We start from the raw sequence: 23,754 nt of genomic DNA, 5'->3' as shown, positions 1-23,754 counted from the left end.
CGCGGTGGGACCAAAAACTGGGAGCCTGAGCCGTGGCAAGGTCAGGGGGACCCTCAGAACACAACATAAAAGAGATGGACTAAAGCCTGTGTCCCTCTGCTTGGCCTCCTCCTATGCAAAACAGGAATTGATCAGGGATATCTTGAGGATTTAGAGATATCTGGAGCCCGCTTTGGAGACATTAAAACTAGTGAGCATAATATCTGCATTTCAAAGTACTCTTTGGACCTCTTAATTCGTTTTGACAGCAAGCCAGTGCTAGGAATGGGGCTGTCTCTGCTGTCTGGATGGGAACACTGAGGCTAAGAGATGGGAAGGAATTATGAGCACAGGGCATCCCCAGGCCAGGGAGAGCTGTGAACTGCTGTCTCCTGTGGCTCAGCACCCACAGCTGGTGAACTGCTCCATCCACACGTCTCTGGGGGCTGTTGATGCTACATAATCCCTGTCTGATGTCCTGACCAGCCTACTTTCAACAAACCGTACCCCAGACAGCAAGATGAGACCTTTCTTCCTGCTAACTTGTGTCTCCTGTCCTCTAAATCTTTCCTTTTCCCACCGGTACACCCAGTTCCCTCCCTTTTACCCACACCTACTTCTCACATTTCTTTATGCAACCTTGGAGCTCCTTCCTGCTTCTGCCTTTTCCCTCTCCCCTTTTCTAGGCTCGCTAGAGATCTGGAGGGGTGTTAAGTGTCAGGAACAGTAGGCAAGAAGGTGGCAGCTCCTCAGGTAAGGAATGAGATGGAGAGACGTGGTCTCATGCTGTGGGTTTGCTCCCTCCTATTTTGACTGTATTGCAGCTCCTGCTGATTAAATGAGCATAGCTGCCTTGCGCTAACACGGGATGAGGCAGAGCTAAGGCTGGGAATCTGGACCCTTTCTTTCAGGCTAAGTGAATTTACCCAGGATGTTAGAGTCTGCTTCTGGATTAATATTAATTTACTACGATAGGTGGTGTGGAAGCTGCTGAGATTTTTTACACTTGCACCAGAGAACTTGCACAAAGACAACTCGAAAGGCGATTTGCAATCCCACGGCAGCAGCCAGCCAGAGTTTTCCTGCGATGAAAGTACCCCACAAGGCGTTTTTACAGCGACCCTCCCCATTTAAGGAATGTTTGTCCAGGAGGGTGACGATTTGTACCACGACAGGGTTTAGGTAAGGGAGCCGAGATCAACCTACTGTTGCACTGAGCCCTGTGGTTGCCTGCGGTGAGACACTGCCCTCTCTCACAGAAAGGAGACGCGATTCTACGCGTATTTAAACGCCTGGCAGCCGCCGAAGCGTTTATTTGGAAGTCACAGTTTAGATGAGCAGCAGAGCTGCGGGAGAATCCGAGGCTGTAAAAGCGGGGGGATAAAGGTTGTACAGAGAGTCAGTGGCAGAGCAAGAAGGAGACTCCTTTTCCCGGTGGCTGCTGGAAAGGCAAAGTGACCCCGACTTTGTAGCCGGGGAAACACCAGCTTTCTTTCGGAACATTTAAACCAAATTTGCGAAGACCATGGTTTATTGATAACCCGCAGGACCGTGGACGTGCGGCGAGAGGAGCGGGGAGGTCACGGCCTGAGCCCCGCTCCCTTCTCAAGTTGCGGCTGTTCCCGAAAGATGCTGCGAACTCCGGCCCGGCTGCGAGCTGGCAAACATCTCCCGTGTCTTCCCTCGGCTGAGCCGTCCCCGCTCGGACGCTGAAATAAGGTCAGGACTCCGTCAAGCGATTAAAATCCCGGGCTGAGCGAAGGTTCTGCCTCCGGAAGGCAGCGCGATCTTCCCCGGCAGCAGCATCCCGGCTGCGGGCGCGGAGGGACGGAGGAGAGCGCAGCTCGCCCGGGCAGCTCCGGCTCTGCTGCCGGGGTCAGGGACCGGGGACAGCCGAGGGAGGATGCTCCGCGGAGCTGGGAGAGGCGCCCAAGCCGTAACACCGTGCTTCCTCCCCAGGCTCTGAGGAGGAGGAGGAGGAAGAGTGGGAGGGGAGTTCCGAAACCACTTTGGGCGCTGCGCCGCTACGTGCGGGAGCCGGTGCGGAGCATCCTCCCTGCAGCCCGAACGCCGGCTGCTCTCCCCGCTCCCCGTGGGTGATTCCTCCTTCCCCGCACGCTGCTCCTGCCTCCGCAGCGGCTCCCCGGGCGATTCGGCGGCCAGGTGAGCGGGGCCGGGCTGGGCTGGGCTGGGGCTGGGGCTGCCCTCGGGCTGGGAGGTGCGGGCCGGGCCGGAGCCGAGGATCCCCTCCGGGAGCTGCCGGGCCGGACTGGTGCCGGGGGTCCCCGCGTCCGGGCGGGGGATGCGCGATGGGCGCCGGGGGAGGCAGCCGGGGGAGAAGCATCGCTCCAGCTGCGATGTAACTTGTGTTTAGGAGCGCAAGCACGGCGAGTGAGGTGGCTGACAGTGAAGGATCTGTTCCCCAAGGGGCCGGGGGGGCTGCCCAGCGGGATCCCCACAGCGGGCACCCCCCGTGCCGGCAGCGCCTGCGGTGTTCGCTCTTCCCAGAGGGTCCGCAGAGAGCCCCTGGGCTGGGCAGGCTCCGGGAGGGCGGCTGTGCGAGTGTCTGTCCGGAGCTCTTCACGTATTGGTGCTGGAGTTCGAGCTCTCCCTGCTCTGGGGGGTGTGTGCGAAATTCATTTACTGATTCATTTACTGCCCCCGTCCCTCCAGTGATGAGACTGTTGCTAGCAAAGGGTCAAGCTCGCTCTTTAAATGTCACTTTTTTTTTTTTCTTTTTTTTTTCTTTTAAAAAGTGTTTATAATTTCATCCACCGATTTTACGGCTCCTGAAATACTCTCATCTCCAAGAGCAGTCGGCTTCCCACCACTGGCACTTTCACCTTTTTGGGTGGGAGGATTTACTTTCTTTAAAATAGAACTCTGACAATGCCCACTCCTTCCAGCGAGGCACGTGTCGTCTCCTGACCCCAGAAACTTCACTTTGGCAAAAGAAAAGCTGGAAATAATCACTTAAGAGACGCGGCTTTGCCTGTTTCAACAAGTTGCTTTGTTCCCCGCTCGAGTAATTTCCTCCAAGGCGCGTGGTCGCTGTGGTTAGCGGAGGATGGGGTGATAGGAGCGATGTTAAACCTGCAGTCACCGGGGATTAATGCACGGGCATGACATCACCGACAGCCAATGAGGGGATGGGTTTGGACACCCTCTGCCCCAAACTGTGATCCTGCCGTGCTCCTTTGGGGAGTTATGCCAGTGTGTGCTTTCCTAGCACGGCGCTTCTCAGCCTTGTGTCCTCCTCTGACACGGTCACCGCTCACGGGGCAGCCACACGCGTGTGCTTGGTCTGCTTGGTTCAAGGTCTCACTTCTCGGGAAAGGATTATTGCAAATGGGCATGTCAGTGCCCTGGCACAGAGGGATGTGGCAGAGCTGGCTGCTGGCAGAGTGTAAACAGCCGAAGAGTTCCCAGCCCCTGTGGCAGGAGAGCTGCCTGAGCACACACTGCTTTCACCTGTGGTAAATCGCCCTCCTTTGCCTGATTGCTCGGAGAAGAGCTGCTCCCGTGGGTGGAGGTGGGCACAGACTCCGTGCCGGGGGGGTGAGGAGGGGCACGGTGCAGCCAGGTGGCTGCAGAGGCAGGAAAGTGCCTTGCCCTGCTGTGCCAGCGGCTCCTGCTGGCTCTCACCCTCACCTTGGTGCCTCCGTGCTGCCCAGGTGCAGCAGGTCCAAAGCCCTTGGCCTCAGGTGCTGTCATTTTGCCCCAGGGTTACTCAAAAACTCGGGGCAGCTTTTGGAGAATCACAGCAGATGTTGCTTGGCGTGGTCTGGCTCCTGAAATGTTCATTTCGGAGTTCAGGCTGCCTCCTCTGTCTAATGTTTCCTTAACCCTCATCGTTTGCTGCAGACCCATCCAATTCCCCCGCAGGTCAGGCAGGGGCTTCCCCACAGGGTTTTCTAACCCCCCCAGTGTTAGAAAAATTGCACATTGAGAAGTAAAAAGTAAAATACTTAGTGGAAAGCAAGTGGAAACCCTTTTCGTAACCACCACAAATATTTGCACCCAAATCGCTTGCATTTCTGTTTGCTAGAATTCTCAATGCTGAAACATAAATTTTTGGGGTCCAAACTTCACCCCTGAAGCCTTTTAATATTTTTTGGTTGTGATTTGTATGTAGGAGCACACGCAGCATCCCTTAGCAGTGCCATTGCATCGATAGCCCTTTGCATTGAGGGACCCACACGGAATATTAGCATCATGACTGACGTGCCTCAGAGCTCTGTGTAAGATCCTTATGCCTCCACTGCCAATAAGACGTGACAGGATACATCTAATGAATTACCTTTAAATTAGAAAGCAGTAAACAAGCCATTATTGGATTAGAGGAATATTAAAATCAGAAGAACGTAACCGTCTTTTGATATCCTGTGGCACATTTTTACCAGCTAGGAAATGATTTGGGGAGCTGCAGAGAGAGAGAGGGTCTCTAGAGAACTGTAATGATTTTCATGTGTGTGAAATAGATTTTTTTTTTTAATGCTATTACTTAGTGTCTTATGTTTAGATGATGCTGTAGCAGATTTCTTTTTTTTCCCCCTCCTAGTTTCATATTGATGTTTGATATATTTGTCTGAGTGACTTCAATGCTTGTGGAAAGTACAGGTTTGATGTACTCTGATAGCAAAAATCTCCCAATTATTGAAGAAAAACAGAGGCAAAGGGAAACAAGAGCCTTGGTGATAGATTTTAGTCCAATACTGAAGAGCTTTCTGCCTTTCCAGGGTGTAGAGATTGTCTGGGTTCATGCCACTTATTCCATGGCTCTTTTCCTCAGCTGTTCAGAAGGCTGCTCCAGCTCTGGTGATTGTGGAATATTGTTTAAATTGGATTAAAAAAAAAAATCACACTGACTTCCCTGAGTTTTATATAAATTGCTGAGAGCCCACCAGTTCTCCTGGTCACACAGCTCAGGTGCAGGTGTTAGCTGGTGTTGCCTTCCAGATGTGGGTGCCCTGGATTGGATCTGAATTGGCAACTGGTTGGTGGTACTTGGGAGCAGCCCCTGATCTCCCCATGCCAATCTTTTATTAATTGAGGGCCAGCACCTGCTGTCCTCTCTTAGGCAAAGCTTCCCTATTAAGGACTGGGCTGAGAGTGAAAAGGGCAGGATCTGGCCAGTACTCCTCCAGTGTTAGAAAAATTGCACATGGAGAAGTAAAAAGTAAAATACTTGATGGAAAGCAATTAATTCTCAGCCTTGTGTAAAAGGAGGTTTCTTATGACATCTTGAAGTTATCAGTTTTGTAATTCCACCTACCTCGGTTGGCCATTATAAAAATAAACTCTTAATCTAGAACTAAACTTGAATTTGTGAGTGCAAAAAATTGTTTTCTTTGGACTACCAGTATTTTGTAACTCTCTAAGGCCAATCTTTTATTCTTTTAAACTCACCATCAATATGAATATGGAGCAGCAAGATACCTTTGAGTCCTAAGCCTCATTCCAGCCTCTGGAGGAAAACCTTGAGCGTAATGTTTTGTCCTGGATTTTGGAAGCACACTCAGAATAAAGATCTCTCCTATACAAATACTTTTCATCCGAGGTATTGGATTTTCCTTGTCTCTCTCCCGGAGTTTATGGCCCTGGGACTCCTTTTCTCAAGGTCTAGTAGAACTCCTTCAGCATCTCTTTTCCCCTTTGACAACGTGATTACCATCACGCGGGCGGCTGCTTTGAAGGCGGTGCCAGCCCTGCAGATCAGGAGATCACAGCACACTTTCACCTGGGGTCGGGCAGCTCGAGCTGAGCTGCTCTGCACTGCCAGAGCATCCTGAGCACTTGCAAAGATGGGGATTTCTATCGGCCTGGGGCACCGAAGCCTCTTTGCTATTCTGAAGAGGCTTGTAAGCAGGAACAAAGCACTGCGGATTTCACCCATTTTGCTCTATTTTATATTTCCCAGCAGTTGTTTTGGAAAGGCTGTGAGCTGGAAGGCTGATTTTCTCAGACTTGGTACAGCTATGCCAGAGCAAAGCTCAAACGAGGGGAAGTAGCAGCGGGTATCTCCTTGACTCCAAAGGTGACCCATTGTTTTTATTCCCCTTTCTGTGCTGTTTCAATTTCAGTTACACTTTACAGGGAACATCTGGGAATAAAACCCTGGTGGGGTCAGGTCTTTCTCCTAGAAGGATATTTCCCTCTTCACAGCACCAATATACAAGTTTTCTCCCTCTTTCCACAGCAGTTGAGCTACAAGTGCTGTGAGGTTTAACAAGGATAAATATATTAAGGGGCAGCAATCCCACCCTTGGTGTTACAGGATGGTAAAAGATGATTAAAGAACTTACTCCCCAACCCCCAGTGCAGAGCTCTTGCTCCTTTTCTGTTCTCCAGCCTCTTGCCAAGCGTGACTCTGTCGTGCGCTACATCCCTCTGAGCTGAAGGACATGGAATTAGCTTGGACTATCTGGTTCTGGAAGCAACAAACCTTTTCCTTAGAGAGGAGAGAGCAGAACTCAGTGTATTAGCTCTTAAAGCATTTGTAGGCTTTTTTTTTTCCCTGAGCCTGCAAGAGGCTGCTGAACTGCTAAACCAGAATCATTTGAGTAATGCCTAGACATGGATAAACCAATTAAGAGGAGTTCTTTCAGCTTTTTAAAACAAATTGCAAATTTCAGGTTTGTATTTGCATAATTCAGGTTATTAATTCATGTGTTTGCATTTCCTAAACTGTGTGCCAAATTCCCATTTGGCACACGTTTCAGAGTGTTGATCTCAGTGTAAAGGGGAAAAGGTGGAAATTGAGTTGTTGCAGGAAGCACTAAGTGATTTTTCTTTCCAACGAAATTAGATGAGCTTCTTTTCCTTTTTTTTTTTTTTTCTTTTTTTTTTTTCTTTTTTTTTTTTTTTTTTTTTTCTGCGTCAATTCCTTGTCACCTTAAGTATTCAGTGAGAAATCCAGAAATTTGTAATTGACAGGGTACCCAACGTCTCCTTTGTGCATCTCTGGGATTTTTATACATCACAAGCTAATAAATCTTCCAGCATCCATTCTGTGCACGAGTAATTAAGGAGTGACTGTTCCTCGATGTCCTTTGCTGTGTTCCATGGGTTCCAGTGGAGAGGACTGTGGTATTTTATGCTGTCGAACACAAGCAGGAACAACCCTGCACGAGTGAATCTGTTTGAAGGACCAGGCTGTGGCTGCTTTAGTCTGGAGAGCAGTTACCCTCGGATTTTCTTGCTGCTTCCATCATTCACCGAGAGTTATGTGTGTTTATGATAGTCTGATCAGCAAACACAAGCGTGTTGCAGATGCAGATATATTGGGAAGTGCAGCGGTTTACATTAATGGGAAGGATTTATCTTGTTGCAGTGTTGAATTTATGTTGCCAAGCTGTGATGTTTCCCCGTTTCAAAAATGTTATATTGCAGCGGGCTGATATCAGGGTGATAAAATAAATGTTTCTTTTTTAATTCAAGCCACTGTAAGGTGCTAATAATGTTGGAGACAGGAAGAGAAACGCCATGTTTCAGAATTTAATGTAATGCGTCCATATCACAATTTCCTGGCAAAATTAACTTAGCTTGGACTCCTAAATGAAACTTCTTGTTATGTTTAAACTATTAAACAGGTGGGGTTGAGTTCTTTAATGTAAGTATGGTTCTATGACACGACTAGGGGGGTGAATTAGTCTTCAGGACTCTGTTCCCTATAATTTACAAGGGTAGTGACAGGAAAAGGGGGGATAGCTTTTAGCTGAAAGAGAACAGGTTTAGTTTGAATATTGAGAATAAATTCTTTCCAGTAAGTGTGGCGAGGCCCTGGCACAGGTAGCCCTGGGAGGCTGTGGCTGCTCCACCCCTGGAAGTGTTCAGGACCAGGCTGGATGGGGCTTGGGGCACCCTGGTGGGAGGTGTCCCTGCCCAAGGTGGGGTGGGGTTTGGAACTCTAAGGTCCCTTTCAGACCATCCCATGATTCTAGGATAATTCTGAAAAGAAAATAGAGAAGCTCTGGTTGCTGGTGATGGTCTCTTCACAAGGTATTTGGGAACCTCATGTTCCTTGCTGGTTTCCTGCCAATTTCCTGGCAAATGCTCAGCAGACAGGGTTATTAGGGAGGAAGGAGGGCTCACCCCTTCCCCTCCACTGTTATCTTCTCCTCTGGCCGGTGCCAGGGTCTGTGGCAATGCCAGGTTGTACTCAGGATACCCACATGCTTTATTTCTTATAAAAAAAATAAGAGAGTGTGAAGGAAATCTTCATAATCTTACTGACAGAAGGTGTTGCGGCTGCCCTGCCCTGGGGCACTGCTTCCTCCCCCAGGAAAACTGGGATGCAACTGGAATTGCCCCTGATGGATCCAGGCAGGCGCAGAAGCCTGATCCTGGCTGTCTGCTGGGCTCGTGGTGTCACTGTTGGTGCTGAGCACTGCCACTCTGGGGGCTCTGAGGCACCGTGGTTGGAAGTCAAGTGCTATGAAAATTCCCCCCAAACACAGATCTCCAGCAGTGAGTGGACCTGCACATAAAACAGGCCATTGGGTCTCAAAAAGGAACAGTTATTTTGTGGAATACAGAGAGATTGTTGTGTGCGTGCTCCTGTTACGTCGCTCGGTTAAACGGTGCCTCCGAACCTCTGAGTTAATGTCCATTGTTTGGAAGCACATCACAGAGTAATTGAAATTGGGTTATTTAACTGCAAAAAGCAAGTGAGGCAAGAGCTTAACTGTGGAAAGACCTGCCAGTCATGTGGTGTATGGGCTTGACCGGGGCTGAAGGGGGAAAAAGCAAAATAATTATTTTAGCACTAAACTACCCCTGTACTTTTGGTGCGCTGCTGAAAGGATTAATTCTGCTTCTGTTTAATAATAGATTTGTTTCTGTTCAGGGACCACTGAAAGAACAAAACTTTGTTAGCTCAATTTTTTATAAAACCTGTGCTGATCATCTTAAATTAAGAGAGTAGCAGGTAAAAAGGACTATCCCTCCTTTTATGCACCAAATTGTCATGGAGACATAGATCTGGGGTGAAGTGGGACAACTCCTGGCAGAATGAGTGTAACCTTCCACCTGAGAAATGACACTTGGTTAAGTGTTAGAAATAAATTGGTATATTGAGCTCATCCACACACTTAAGAGCATTTCCCTCCAGAACATTTCCTCCTTGCAATGTTTCTAATGTATTTTTGTGACATATATTTCAGTTTAGCAATAGAAGAATAGTCACAGAAGCTGTAAACATTAAGAATAATTACGGTTTATAACTCTGAATAAGGGGCAGCCACTTCAAATACAATTAGTGCAGCCACTTTAAATACAATTACTCACCCTGTAGCGTGTATCACTCACCTGTGAAATGCTCCAGGTGAGGTTTCCTCACTGCTTGCACCCCAGATTGGGAGAGGTGGTGGTTTTGGGTGGATGAACAGGGAGCTGCCTCCTCCCAGTGTCTTTGCAGACAGCTCCAGGAATGAGAAGGAAAACAGATAATTCAAGCAAAACTCCTGGGTTTTGCATGTGTTAAACATCCCTTTTCTTGAACATGTTCTTCAGCAATGGATAAACTATCACTGCTGAATCTTGCTTGGAAATGTGGTGGAGAGAGTCAGCTCTTTGCAATTAGCATATTTGGAATATACAGAATTGTGTTATGGCTGAAGATCCGATCTACCTTCTTTGTTTTCCTCATGTAAGAGGAAAAATAAAGCCTGAATAAGGCCAAATTAGTTTTGTTTTATTTTATTTTTTCTTCCCCCTACAGAAGAAACATCTTCTGTTAGAGTTAATGAGCACCGTTGTCTTTTGTTTAAAGTCTTTGTTACAGAGGCTTAGAGCAAAAGGGCTTTAATAATAAAAGGCCTTCTTCTCTGGAATGTCTGTCTAATAATAGCCTGTATGATTTAAGAATAATGCTGTAAAATAATTGGCTTTCAAACGAATAATTTTGTATAACTAATTGGAGGGCAAGTGGAAAATTGCATCCTCCAAACAAAGGTGTTGTGTCTCTTTAAATACCCAAACAAATTTTCCTCCTGTTTTTCCACCCTCAAGACAAAAGTAATACCAAATCTCATTCAGGTTGTACTTAAATATGACCAAACTGATAATTACATTATTACAGAGAAGGGCAGGATAGCTGGAGGATATGTACAAGGTGCATTAGTACTGCAAATAGAAGCTGATTTACTTATTGATAGTGGAGACACGTTTTAGTCACTTTATAGAATTAACAATTGATCAGCTTGTTAGGTTCTAGTTCTTCATAAGCACAGCATGTTTATTCATTATTGTCATTACATGGTGCAGGCAGCCGAGGTCATGATTAGCAAGGCAAAATCTAAAAAAAAATTCAAACTTCATTAAATTTAACTTTTGCAATGGGCAGTTTCTGAGCAATGCACCAATTCCCACTTCCCTGACATAAATATAACTTATACCTGCCTGGCTAGTTTGCATTTCATTAACATTTCTCAGAACCATCAGATCTATTTGTTTTGCCAAATGCCAGCGATCCAGGCTTGTAAAATTGTAATAAGATGGGCAACATAAAAGCATTACTTTCAAATTGCCTTGGTCACTGTAAATATCCCCCAATCTGCAGCTCTGGAACTGATAAACGAAACACGCTGCTGGAGGAGAATGGGAAGATGTTATTCCAATAAATATATCCATGATTGTTTGTTACTAAGGGTAAGTTATGTTTTGTAAATCAGCATTGACTTAGGCTTGAGCAAACCCGATAGCAAAAATTCCCAGAGAGGCTTCTCCTGCTCTACACGACTAATATATTAAAGAAGATAAATAGTCATTTTTAAAACTTATTACACAGTAGGATTGAACACAAGAGGAAACCATTTCACAAATCTGAAAGTTAAGGTCACCTTGAGAAGAAAAGGACACCCTGGATGACTAGAAAAAGTCTGTTTCCTCCAGAAACTGAGATTCAAAGTTTACTCTTTTCACGGTGTCTTTTATAAAGCTTTAGAATCCCAAGTGTAAAACCAGAGTCTGTTTTGATGTGCAAATATTTCAAGATTGTGTAGTGGATAGGCACATAGACACTTGCATCTAACCAGTGCTACAGATGAGCTTCCAGTCTCAGTAATAAATAAGATGCAGAATAATAATTAATAAATAATAAAAACCAGAATATGAAGCTTTTTGCTAGTGATTTTTATAATATAATCCAGAATTAGTGCTGAACTTTCCAAAACATTTCTTTAGACTGTTTTTAATAATTTTCCACTTTTTTTTTTTTTTATTATTTGTAAGAATTTTTAAAAAATCACGGTGTCTATTTTAGTCACACTGAACCCTATTAAGCTTTTAGTTCATAATTCAGACTTTTACGAGTATGAAAATGAGCTCAATATCATTTTCTTAGGGCTTGTTAATAAAGTTAATGAATTTTTTTTTTTTTTTCTATTAGTCAGTCCTAGCAAAGATAATACTGTTCCCTTGTTTGAGCTGTAGCAAATCAGGACAACATTGATTTTCTTTAAGAGATGAATAATGAAAGACCTACATTCTTAAATATGTAGATAAAGATAAGTAACTTAATTAAAAAATTATCAGTGGAAGGTAGTAAGATGAATTAGCTGTTTTAATTTGTTGTATATGTCAATAAGCTGCACCATAACCCAGAGTTTTGCATAAAATCCATTTACGATATCTTTTTTCCTTCGATTTTCGGTGTAATTTCACAGTGTCTTCGGCTGCTAATTCTTTTGGAAATCGCCCGTGTCTTGGGGACGTTAAATTCTCGGTGCTATCTGCCCTAACTTCAGCTGTGTAGCTGTTGACTCTGCGGATGTTTAATGTCCAGGGCAGTGCAGCCTGATGGAAATAGTTCTGCCCTGATCAATAGCGATGTTTCCAGGCTCTGTCCTCGGCGGTGAAGTCAGGTTACGGAGCCTGATTGTTTTTCCAGCGACTGGCAAATTCTGCTGTTTGATCACATGTGCTATGAATATCCCAGCTGGCGAAATTCCAGCCCAAATTGCCTGCTATTTTTTGACTAGCTTTACAAATTATACATGATGGGGAAAAAAAAAAGAAAAAAAAAAAAGGGACGTCTTGGGGCCTCCGCCTTTTCTCCGACGCTGCTTTTAACATCGAGGAGGCATCATCAGGGCAGAGGAGGAGCTGGGAGGAGCTGGGAGCTGCTCTATTAAGATGTGGCAGCTGATGTTATTAAAGGAGGAGACAAACAGCCTGGTGCTGGAAGGGCTCCTCTGTGTCTCCCACTCAGGGTTTTTTTTTTCTGTCTCACATTAATGGAGCGGACACCCAGATGAGTCCCACGGGTGGATTCCCTGGTGGGAGTGACGATGTGTGCGGCATTGCACCTGGAATAACGCTTTCACAGCCCTCATGCTTTGATTCTGAGGGACTGACGGGTCCTGCTGGTTTTCAGGCTTGAATCTCAAACCTCAGTGCAGCTACAAATGCATCATTTGACAGGCATGGCTGAGCTTCTGCCTCGGGCCCTTGGGTCCCCGTCTTTCTGTGCCAAACTCACTGTCTGATGGCTGGGTTGGAGTTTAGTTATTCCTGTCTTTTTTAGACATCTCTCTTTGGTTTCTAGGGTAGGACAGAAATGCTCCACGCAGATCTGCGGATTTTGCCTTCTCCTAACTCAGGGCTGTCCTGTGTGAAGTGACTCAGCTGGGTGCTGAGAAAAAAAGGGGAGGCTGTAGGTGGGAAGGGGCTGGGGAGGCTTTGTGGGACCTCTGGGTGAGGCATTTCTTGGCAGACAGGACATGATGTGAGCAGGATATCTCTGTAGAGCTCCCACAGGATGGTTTAACTGTAAAGTGTGATTTGGGCAGCAAATTTTGCTCTTTCTCCTCCACCCAGCAATGGCCTGCCAAACTTCAGAGTGCTGGGGGACTCTGGTACTTCGGGTTTTACTTTGTGTTACTTTGTTTTGTTAATTTAATCTTACTTCAGCTCTTGGTTAAACACAATATTTGTGTCTCTGAGATGAGTAACAAACACTGTGTCCCACTGTGGGTCTTGCTCCATTAAGAGTAATGGATGGGAGTCAGTGTTTCTTGTCTAGAATAAGACTTTCAGAATCAAAGATGTAACTAAGAGCCAAGGAAAATTATTTTTCTCTATTTTTGTTACAATGGCAGATCTTTCTTAGAGGTTTGGGGGGTTTTGTTTTTTGTTTTTTGGGTTTTTTTTAAATCCCATTTTTACTGCAAGATCACTGAAATTTACCCCCACACAGCAGAGATTGTTCCCAGTCCTCTGTGCCAGGGGAGGAATCTTTGGATTTTCCCTTTCATTCTTGGTTTTTGCTCAACACTGTTCAACACACAGACAGGACCTGGCTGTGGTTCTGTGTTTTGGGACAGGCACCTCAAGACACGAGTGGCCAGGGGTCTCTGGTGGGTGAGATCTCCAGGGGATCCCAGATAACCCCCAGCTGTTTCCAGACTGTTGGAATGGAGCTCAAGCTGGCCCTGAGCTCTGTGTTCAGAGACTGACTTCTCCCGAGTGGAGAACAGGAAACTTCAGAAAGCAATTCTTTCCAGTTAGGGTGACTGTCACAGGAACATTCCATTATTAAATTAGAAATTTTTCATATTCTTGAAGACTAAATGCTGAGACCTTCAGGTTAAGAAGGCAAGAGATTATTTATGCTATGCTGCTGTTCTCAGGTGATAAATTGGATGGTGCTATTGCAAGCAGTGAAATAATTAAGAATTCTGGTACAATTGAGAAGTCAAATTAGAAAGGATAAAATCATGGTCTAAGAAACCAACTGTCTTCGTCTGGAGTGCAAAAATAATTTAAAATGATAAACCATACCCTCCACTGGCCATTTATTCTGGTTTATGCAGCAGTATCAGTGTTCCAAGTGGGTTCTTCTGCCTTTCTGACACGCAGCTGCTACAAGACACTCACAAGTACTCCTCAAAATCATACAATCTGAATGAAGCTGAACAAATAAATACCCAAGTAGCTATTCTATCTGCCCAAAGCCATCGGTCTAGAAAAAGAAAAAGGGCCAGGAAGGTAAAATAAGGGTGTTTGCACTCTCTGGAAAATGTCCTTTGGGTTTGGCTCACCAAATAATTTCTGTGATCAGAGGAGCGAATTTTTTTCTGCCAACTTTGTCTGTCAACTTTAAGGTAGGATAGACGTGGACAGGACTTCATCCATGATTTAGAAATTATGTATTAAACTAAATATTAGACTATATGAAAATGTGGGGTTTTCCTAGTTCGAGGCACAGCTCTAAATTAAAAATGTGTGTCTTCCTTTTTAGATGTGGTGGTGCTCTCTGGTGAGTGAATATTTGGTTGCCTGCAGCCTCTCTTGTCAATCTTAGCCAAAACACTTGCAAGGAGGGGAGGGGAAAATATAAATCCAGTAAGTAATTTTTTCCATATTTTTCTTTAAATTAGAGTTGCTGTTTCTCATAGTACTAAAGCAGAAGACTTAGATTCCTGCTCTGGTCCTGAGATGTAGCACAGCTTTAATGAAAGCAGTTTCTAATGTAAACCAGTCCTGTGACTTTCTTTGCTGTCCTGCCTCTTGCCAGGCTGTGGAAATGCTGTGTGCAATAACCCTGGAATTTGAAGCAGTGGTGCAACCCCTCCATGGGCCTCTTTAAAAACACATCTCACAGTGCAGGAAACTCAGGTGGGAGCAGTTAAACTGAGAGAGTTCCACTTCTGTGTTCCAGTTCATCAATCTTTAGAGAGACACTAGTAGGTCAAATGGGTACAGCGCTGATAGATGGGCAGGAAGAATCCCTTTTTTAAAGTCATCACAATCCATCTCCAATGGAAAAAAAAAGGAAATAAAATTTAAAAGATAGAGTCACTGGGGTCCTGGTTGGGGAGAGCTTAATTAGCTGAGCACTGACACACTCTTCAGAGAGCTGTCCCTTAGGGTCCGTAAGGGATTTGCAGTCCATTGCTTTTTTGGAGGGCAGGCTCCCTGCAGTGTGACAGTGACAGAAGCTGTCTGTCCCCCAGTCTCCTCCCAAAGGCTCCTTGTCGTGTAACTGCACCTCAGGAGCAGCCAAGACATTGCCTGGCCATCACCTGAAAGGCAAATCCCTGCTGGGCAGGGCAGCAACAGCTCTCAGGACCCTGCAAAGTGCTCATGGTTGATTTTACTGAGTTACTTTTGTGTTACAAGCAGTGTACTATTAAAACCCTGTGTGGTAGTAGTAAATAGGGCACATTGAAGGGATATTTTCACGGCATTTTTGGTGGGGAAAGCTTCTGGAAAGTCGTGCATGAGCTGAAATGACTATTCAGTTGCCCATCTGAAATCACAAAAGGTGATATCTGAGGTGTTTCATACCTGTTGCTACTTCCAGTATAATTGAAATTTGGAGGTTGCTCTCTTTATTGTAGTTAAGTTTGAGTACTGTTTCCCCAGGACAGGAATTCACAGACTATTTACTCAAAAATGGAAAGAATGTGTGCTGTGGGATTCTGAAAGCCAGGGCTCTGTGAACAGTCAGAAATCAGAGAAATGGAAGACTCATACAATCCATTTCCTTAAACAAAAATGTTCAGCAGAAATACCTGAGTGTCTGCCCAAGGTGACTGAAAATACTGTTTCTTATTCAGGTGCCAATGTCCATAACCTTGCACAAACTCAGGAAGCACAATCCAACTTCTGGCAAACAATATCTCATGGTTAAAAGAGAGTACTTAATGTGTCACCATGTTAACTTTTTTTTTTTCCTTCGAAAGTTGAGGTTGTTGTTGTTGTTGTTGTTGTTTTTTGGTCCCCCTCCCCCCCCCCCCATAAAATCTCAGTTTCCTGGATGAAAATAATTGGAGAAGATTTTTCTGTTTTCTAATTATTTTTAAGACAGCTAATAGCTCTCTAGCGGTGATGAGAAGCTGATTAAAAGCTGATTGTTGTCTACCCTGAAAATAAACAATCAAGGATTTGTTACTTTCAACAGATCTCACATCTTTAAGGCAATTATAATTGCCTTCAAGAGAGGCAGGGGAAGTGGGGGGAATCTCATACTTCATTTCCAACCCTGAGCATTTCAAAGCATAATCAAAATTATACCGCTTACCCTCCCTCTTCCCATCGTGCACATGGTTACCTGATCAAGGAGAGGCTTTTGCATGAATGAAGAACAGGAAAAGAAAAATCCATCCTAGGCAGATTGGGAACTGAGAGCCTGAAATTCAGGCTTCTCTGAGCTTTGTGAAAATTATTATTATTATTAAAAAAAAAAAGAGAGAGAGAGATCAAAAAAACGTATCTGAAAAGAAAGTTTCTTGCCTTAGCCATGAAGAGGACATGGTGTTACTCACTCAAAACCAGAGTCACTGGCTGAGCCTTCTGCACGGAAATGTGTTCCCTCAGCGGTGACAAGTGCTGGAAGGAGGACCAGCTCACAATTCAGGTACTTGAGAAGGAAATACCATGTTAACACCTCTCTCTCTGTTTCTGAAGGGCAGTTTCAGATTTTTGTGGCTGCTGCTCTCCTCTCCTGGTAGTGCAGCCACAGGAAGGTGTCTGGGACCTTTACACGTTTGCTCCTTTTCCACTGCAATGGTACCCAGAGCTCTGTGTGGTTTCCGTGAGCCTGTGGCGGGACGAAAACAGCATCCAGCCAATGATGAACCTGCCAGGGGAGACGTTTTTCATGACTGATCAAGAGGTACCTTGGGGGAGTCTCTTTCCCTGCCCCCCCCAGCCCTTTTTTTGGGGATTCACACGTGGGCTGCTGCCAAGGAGAGTTTCCCAGAAGAGGAAGGGAGAGGGGCTGTGAAAGCAAGAAAAACAGGGGGCTGAGATTCACAGGGAAGGGGGCAGGAAGGATTGGGCAGGAAGAGGAAAGGAAAGAAAGGATAGAGGAAATTCCTTCTGGAAGTGAGGAGCAAAAATTACGGGACTTCTGAAATTTTCTTGCAAAAGGGAATGCAGTTCTTGGTGCACCTGGAAATGAAAATAGCTGAGAGTGTTGCTTTATGGACTCATACTGGGATTTGGAGTTTTTCTGATTACCAGGAGAGAGGCAGGACCTGCTGGAGGGATGTAGAACCTGTGCACAAACAGACAGTGTGCGTGCACTGGGTGTGATGGGCAGGGCTCCCTTCCAGCAGAGACAAAAAACATAGAAAATCAAATGCAACTCTGAGATTGGTTCTAAATATGCTTTTGTTTAGTTAATGAGAATCCATACTGAATAAGACTGGGTTCCCCTTTCAATGCAGTTGTTTATTGACCCAAGTCTCCATGCCACACAATTGCCTCATTTTCGTCAACCTGTGATGTTGCACCTTTTACTTTTGAGTAACGATTCCTGAACTGGTGGGTCAGAAATCCTGTTCTGGAATTCTCCCGCTCAGCAGAGCAGTGTTTTTTCCAGAGTAACTTGAGGAAGTTACTGATAAGCAAACAATGTTTTCTAACACTGACTAAGAAGCTGATTCTCTAGCATCAAAGTCAAGTGACAAAACCAAATCAAGAATCTGGGTTATGGCTGTTTGGTCTGTGCTCCCCTCACCCTGTCCAAGTTTTATCCTTCATTATTGAGATTCTGTATGTTAGGGGCAGAATTTTAAACCACCCCAAGATGGCTGTGTTTGTTGTTACCAAAATGGGGATCCCAAAAATGTTCCCTTTCAATTTCCTGTTAGTTTTTCTGTCCTGCCCCAAGCCCACCAGAGAGCAGGGACAGCCCAGCACAAGGTACTTTGCTATCGGCTTCTGTAATGGATAACACAGATGTTAAAAAAATCTGTGTTCAGCCTGTAATTACACTTCTGAAAATTTAGTGCTCTATTTATGAAATGCTTTTCCTTAGAATCTTTAAATAATTAGCTAATGAGTCCCAAGTGGAACAATTATCCCATATACCCAGACAGTCAGGATCCTTCATCAGGCAACGTGCATCCAGTGCTCATAAAACACGCTTGTGTTCTAAAGGCAAAACTGGCTGCTCTGTGCTTTCCTCTTGGAGTGCTTCAGGAATTGAAACAAAGCAGGGACCAGGTTACATTGATGACAGAGAAATGGACAGGCCCTGTTGCTGTCAGGGTCTGATACAGCTCAGGGAAGCACGACATGCTTCAACTGTGAGTGAGGTGTTTTTGGGAATAACAAGAGAATAAAATATTCTAATGCAGTAGAATCAGAAAGAACCAAATTTGGTTGCGTGAGGACCCTGAGAACCACCAGAAAGATATCTAAATACACCCTAACTCTGCCTACATGAAAAACCCATCGTGTGCAGGAGGTATTTTCAGTTTGTTTCTGTCAGGATTTTCCTCCAGTAACCTCTGACGTGATTCATGGTGTTGAGGATGACACTGAACAAAGACTAACTCACATTTATATCCCAGTGTTTTATTTTTGCTCAAAGGCATAAAAAATATGTCCTGTTACATACCTTGAGCAAATATAATCAAACCCTGTGGATAGAGAAAGGAGCCTTGACCATCCCACAGGTGTCCATCCAATTTAAAGAAATCTCCAGGAACCAGGCTCCATGAGATTTTGAGCAGTTTGCACCGCTGGTTTCCCCCACTTAGATACAGAGAATTTCTCTTCATGACACAACAATTAATCTCTGCAGGACACTGAATTTATTTTTATGCTATTTGCAGTAGCTACAGAGAACCACTTTAAATCCTGCCCCTCTCGAAAGCAAACCTCTTCAAGGAGACAGTTGACATGTCTCCAACAAACTCTTTTTTCTTGACTAAACAAACAGTTATTTCCCCTTTTCCTTACCAGTTGCATCTGCTGACTCTCTTAATTTTCATGTTATTTCCCTTGGATTGCCTCCTGCTCTTAATTTGAGCAGCCACCCTTAGGAATTACCTGCTTCTTGCATGTGAGCCCTGGGTTGGCCACCACACACCCAGAGTGGCTCTGGGGCCCTCCAGTGCATTATCCAGAGGCACAAATGGACATGAATTTTTCTCCTCCATCCCTTCCATCCATTCCTCCCTCCCCTGAGGACATCTGCAAAATAACCACCAGCTCAACTGGGTCCCTGGTGAGAGGAAAGGATGGTGAGTGACCTGCTCTATAGCAGATCAGTTATCTTTGCCTTCCATGGGAGAAATTAAATTACTCCCGCAGTTCAGGGCACAGAAAACAGCATTTTATGGCTCAAGATAACCTGTGCAACAACTTTAATGCTTTGCTACCTGGCAGGCAAAGTTTACAGTAGGGGAAAAATGTGTTTTTGCTGTGTCTGAAATATTCTGCTGAAGAGATTTTCTTCAAAGACGTTTCTCTCCACGTTTTTTTATTTTTGGTGCGCTGCCTGCCTTAGATGAGAGCTGCTCTGCTTCTGGGAGGGCAGCTGGGAGTGGAGCAGGGTCTCTGCTCAGTGTCCTCTTTGAACAGGGTTGGAGGAATTCCTGCTCTCCCTTGAGCAAAGTGCCTGAAGCCTGCACATCTCTTCAGCAGGGCTTGCACAGGAGGGTGGAGAAGATTTTGAGCTGCAGTGAGGGTCTGAAAGAACCTGGATAATCACAAGGAAAAATTCTTTCTGATAAAGGTGATTGAAAGAGTCAAAATGCTGAGCTGTAATGAGATCTCCTGTGTTGGCTGCCCACTTTGGTAAGCCTGGGCAACCTTTAAAATGAAACCTTGATGGTGACATCTCCCTTTTCTGGAGTTTGGCAGAATGGTCCTTGGTGGGGTGGTGATGAATAATAAATAATGCTGGATGGAGAAAAGGGTCTATTCTGCCTCTACCTGACAGTCAGGATAGATGAACTCTGCCCTCTGAGCAGTCCTCTGGGCGGACTTCATCCTGGAGGAAAGGTGAGAACTCACTTGGTGTTGAGAGAGCAGAGGAAGCAACAGCTTTGATTTTGAACTCTTCCTTACTCTGAGGGGACTTTGGCTTTTCTGGCAGTCAGTTCTCTGATTCCTTGCCCTCAGTCCCTTGCCTGAATTTGCTTCCTGATCCTGTGCACTTCTCTTTCTGCTTCTGTGTGACCTGAGCTCTGCTGGCTCAGGTTTGGAGGCCACAAATTCTCACTTAAAATGAGTCCAGCTGAAAAGCCTTTTCATCAGATGACCCACCCAAGTCACTCCTGTGATTCTGGCACTATTAACTAAGGAAATCTGTGGTGTGTGGGCTAGAAATTTAAGGTGATTTAGGGATGTTTTGCAGGCTATCCTCCCAGGGTATCATCTTTACATGCCCACAACAGACAAAAGGTTTGTTCTCATGTTTAAAGGAGGTGGTGAGGACAGATTTACCCTAGAGAACTCCAAATGCTGCTGAAGACAGACTCAGTTCCCTCCAAACCCACGGCACAGAGGATGTCTGTCTGTGTGTGGATGGTCTGGCTGGTGGTGTGGTTGATACCTCCTGTTATGTGGGTGTAACAGCAGTTCAGTTCTCCCTCCTCTCTCTCCATCCCTCTGGAGGATGTGGGCTTTATTTCCTCCAGCTCTCACATTGTTTTCTTTTCCTCCCCACCACCCCCAGCTGCTGTGAGGTGAGATTTGAAATATTCCTGTGGAAAGGCCTGACTGGGGGTGTCAGACTGAGCTGCTGCCAGCAGAGACCGATGTCGTAAGTGGGACGTGATGTCATAAAAATCAGTTCAAAAATTGCCCCTGAAGTGTGTAGGGAGTCTGCTGTGGTCTGAGAGGACTGGGCACTGCTGCAGTGACCCTGTGGATTTTTGGATACCTGCCTGGATGATTTCTCTGTGTTCCAAAAAACCTTCTCACTTCAGTTTGCCGTGGGGAGCTCGATGTGACCAGACCTCCATCCCTCAGAGATTCCTGTAAGGAAGCAGAAGAGCTGATGTCGACTCCGGGAGCAAAGGGAAGAGAGAATGGGCCCAACAAAAGTTTTATTTTCTTTCACTCTGAGCTTAGTCTTGTGCTACCTTCCAGTACCTGAAGGGAGCCTACAGGAAGGGTGGTGAGTGACTTTTTTTACAAGTGCATGAAGTGACAGGACAGGGGGGGAATGGATTCAAACGAATAGAGAATAGGTTTAGACTGGATATTAGGAAAAAATCCTCTACTGTGAGAGTGGGGAGGCCTTGGCACAGGGTGTCCGGGGAAGCTGTGGCTGCTCCTGGATCCCTGGAAGTGTCCAAGGCCAGGCTGGATGGGGTTGGGGCACCCTGGGGTAGTGGAAGGTGTCCCTGCCATGGCAAGGGGTGGAATGGGATGGGCTTTTAGGTCCTGTTCAACCCAAACCCTTCTGTGACTCTGTGATTGTACCGCAGGGTGACTTCGTGTCCCCCCTCAGTTTGCACAATCCCTTCCTACCTGGTGTAACCTTTACTTGGTGTAAGTAAGGATTGGCAGAACCGGGGCCTTTAAAAGCCTGACACATCCCCGTGGGATGTGCCAGCTGGGAAAACACCCGGAATGTCTCAGGAGGTACGGGCTGGAGGGTGCAGTGTCTGAGGTGAGGTTAATTAACTTTGGAATAACTCGGCCGAGGTGGATTTACTGACACTCCAAGCCTCAGATCGAGTTAACTCTCCTGCAGTTACGGGAGCTGATGCAGATTTCTGGGAGGGTTAAGCGACCAAATCCAGGATGCGAGACGCGTTCTTGGCCTGCATGCCCCCACTGCTGGGCCTGGAGGGCACCTGGAGGATACCGTGAGGGGAAGGCCATGTGATGAATGTGATTAATGACAGGCGCTAATTGTCCCGGCCAACTGGGCCGGCACCGAGCAGCGCTGCTGCAGGGAGAACCGGGCCGGGCCGGGCCGGGCCGGGGGGCTCCGCGGGGCGCAGGGAGCGGGGCTGGCAGGGTGAGAGCTGGGTGAGATGCCGGGTGAGATTCCGGGTGAGATTCCGGGTGAGATGCCGGGTGAGATGCCGGGTGAGATTCCGGGTGAGATTCCGGGTGAGATTCCGGGTGAGATTCCGGGTGAGATTCCCGAGCGCTGCCAGGAGCTGCGAATGCACAAAGCCTCTCCTCATGGAGAGGGGAGCGCGGCCGCCAGGGGGCAGCACCGCCCCGATGGATCCTCGGGAAGCGCCGGGAGCGGCCCCGCTCAGGGACAGCGCCATCAGCCTGTGTCCCGACAGGGACATCAGCCTGTGTCGCGACAGGGCCATCAGCCTGTGTCGCGACAGGGACATCAGCCACCTATGTCGCGACAGGGACATCAGCCGCCTGTGTCGTGACAGGGACATCAGCCACCTGCGCCCTGACAAGGACATCGCTCACCCGTGGTCCCCGCACCCCGGCAGGGACAGTGACCCACCCGCGGCCCTGGAACGGCCCCAGCCCACGGGGCAGCAGCAGCGCGCAATCAGGGATGCTTTGGGCTGGAAGTGACCTCAAAGCCCATCCTGTCCCACCCCCTGCCACGGCACGCACACCTTCCACTGTCCCAGGTTGCTCCAAGCCCTGTCCAACCTGGCCTTAGACACTGCCAGGGATCCAGGAGCAGCCACAGCTTCTCTGGGCACCCTGTGCCAGGGCCTCAGCACCCTCACAGGGAAAAACTTTTATATTACATCTAATATAAATCTCTCCTCTTTTCATTTAAAACCGTTTCTCCTTGTCCTGTCAATACCTGCCTGTGTAAAAAGTTGCTCTTCCTCTTTTTTATAAGCCCCTCTTCATGTACTGTCACAGAATGCTTACTGTGCACAGTGATTTAGCCCCAAAATGGGGCTCAGGGTTGGTCAGCCAGTGTGTAGGTGTTTGCTTTATCTCTCTCTTTTGTCTCTAGTTCCCATCAAACAGCAGCAGTTTCCAAATGCACACTGCGACCTGACCAGATCTTTTCTCCCCTCTTCTAAGAAATGTCAGAATTTGCTCTATTTTGCCTTTGTCCTTTATTCAGTATGAGATAAGAGTTTGGCCAGCCTGACAGCAGGGTTAAAGTTAGGCTGGCAAATCCCCTGAACAGTATGTGGTCCCCAAATTTCTTTCCTTCTCACCCCTTGCTTTACAGAAGAGGAGTCTTTCAGAGATGCACAGTTGTATTTTAAGTGAGGAATTATTTAGAATGGAGAAATTAAGGCCTTTTAAATATTTAATGAAAGGAGGTTTTCTAAATTATTTAATAGCTTATTATAAAAGATGGCACAAAATGGTTTGGTAATTTATTCTTTGCAGAAAGTAGCTGTAAAAAGAATTTTACAACATGTAAATATTGGTAGGAAATGCACCTAATTTAAAGTGTTATCTTATTCCATCTGTCAAAGGAATTATACAGTGCCTCTACAGATTTCAAATAAGTTTAGACCTTTATTGTTTCTGTTGTTGAAACACTTCCCTGGCACAGGGAAATGCTGTCTGTGCCCATTTTACTGGAGTGCAGAGGCACAGAGAGCAGACTCTGCTGGGACCGAGGCGCAGCAGACCTGACCGTGGCAATTCCCTCCAGATCCCAGAACCCACAATCTTTTTTTGCCCTAAATACTGACCCAGGGGAGCACTGTAACCTCTGGGGTACTCCTGTGCAAAGCACGAGCTGCTTGTGGCCAGTCCATGCACAAATACTGACAGTGGAGCCCTTCCCCTCTCCCATTGCCTCTCCTCTTCTGTATCTTTGCTGGAGATGGAGGTGGGGTCCAGCTGCTCACTGTTCAGAGCTCATTGTATAAAAACAAACAAGCAGCTCTGTTTTCCAAAGCAATATATCACCCTGAGACCAGACAGGGGCCAGCAGTTAAACCCACTGTTCACAAAACGCACACAAAGCGTGCTTTTGCCATGAAAAGCCTGGAATTCCTTTTAGTTATTAACCAGGTGAGCCTCTTGTTTCTGTTCTGATCTGTCTCCTTTATTGACATAAACCAGCTGAAGCTGGTTTCAGGAGTTTACCTTAATCTCCCCTAATACAACTCT

At 46.2% G+C, this 23,754-nt stretch overlaps 1 protein-coding gene across 1 annotated transcript in view; it reads left to right on the top strand.

Moving 5' to 3' along the window:
• Positions 1 to 23,754, top strand: part of TAFA4 (TAFA chemokine like family member 4) — a 69,716-nt gene continuing 45,962 nt past the window's right edge. The window contains exons 1-2 of the mRNA XM_058422269.1: positions 1 to 732; positions 955 to 2,142. The gene's annotated coding sequence lies outside the window, so the exon portion shown is untranslated. The remainder of the gene's footprint in view (positions 733 to 954; positions 2,143 to 23,754) is intronic.

Source organism: Hirundo rustica, chromosome 12, assembly GCF_015227805.2.
Source record: "Hirundo rustica isolate bHirRus1 chromosome 12, bHirRus1.pri.v3, whole genome shotgun sequence".
Classification (NCBI taxonomy): Eukaryota; Metazoa; Chordata; class Aves; order Passeriformes; family Hirundinidae; genus Hirundo; species Hirundo rustica.
Note: the sequence above shows the minus strand (reverse complement) of the source record. Positions and strands in the feature narration are given on the sequence as shown.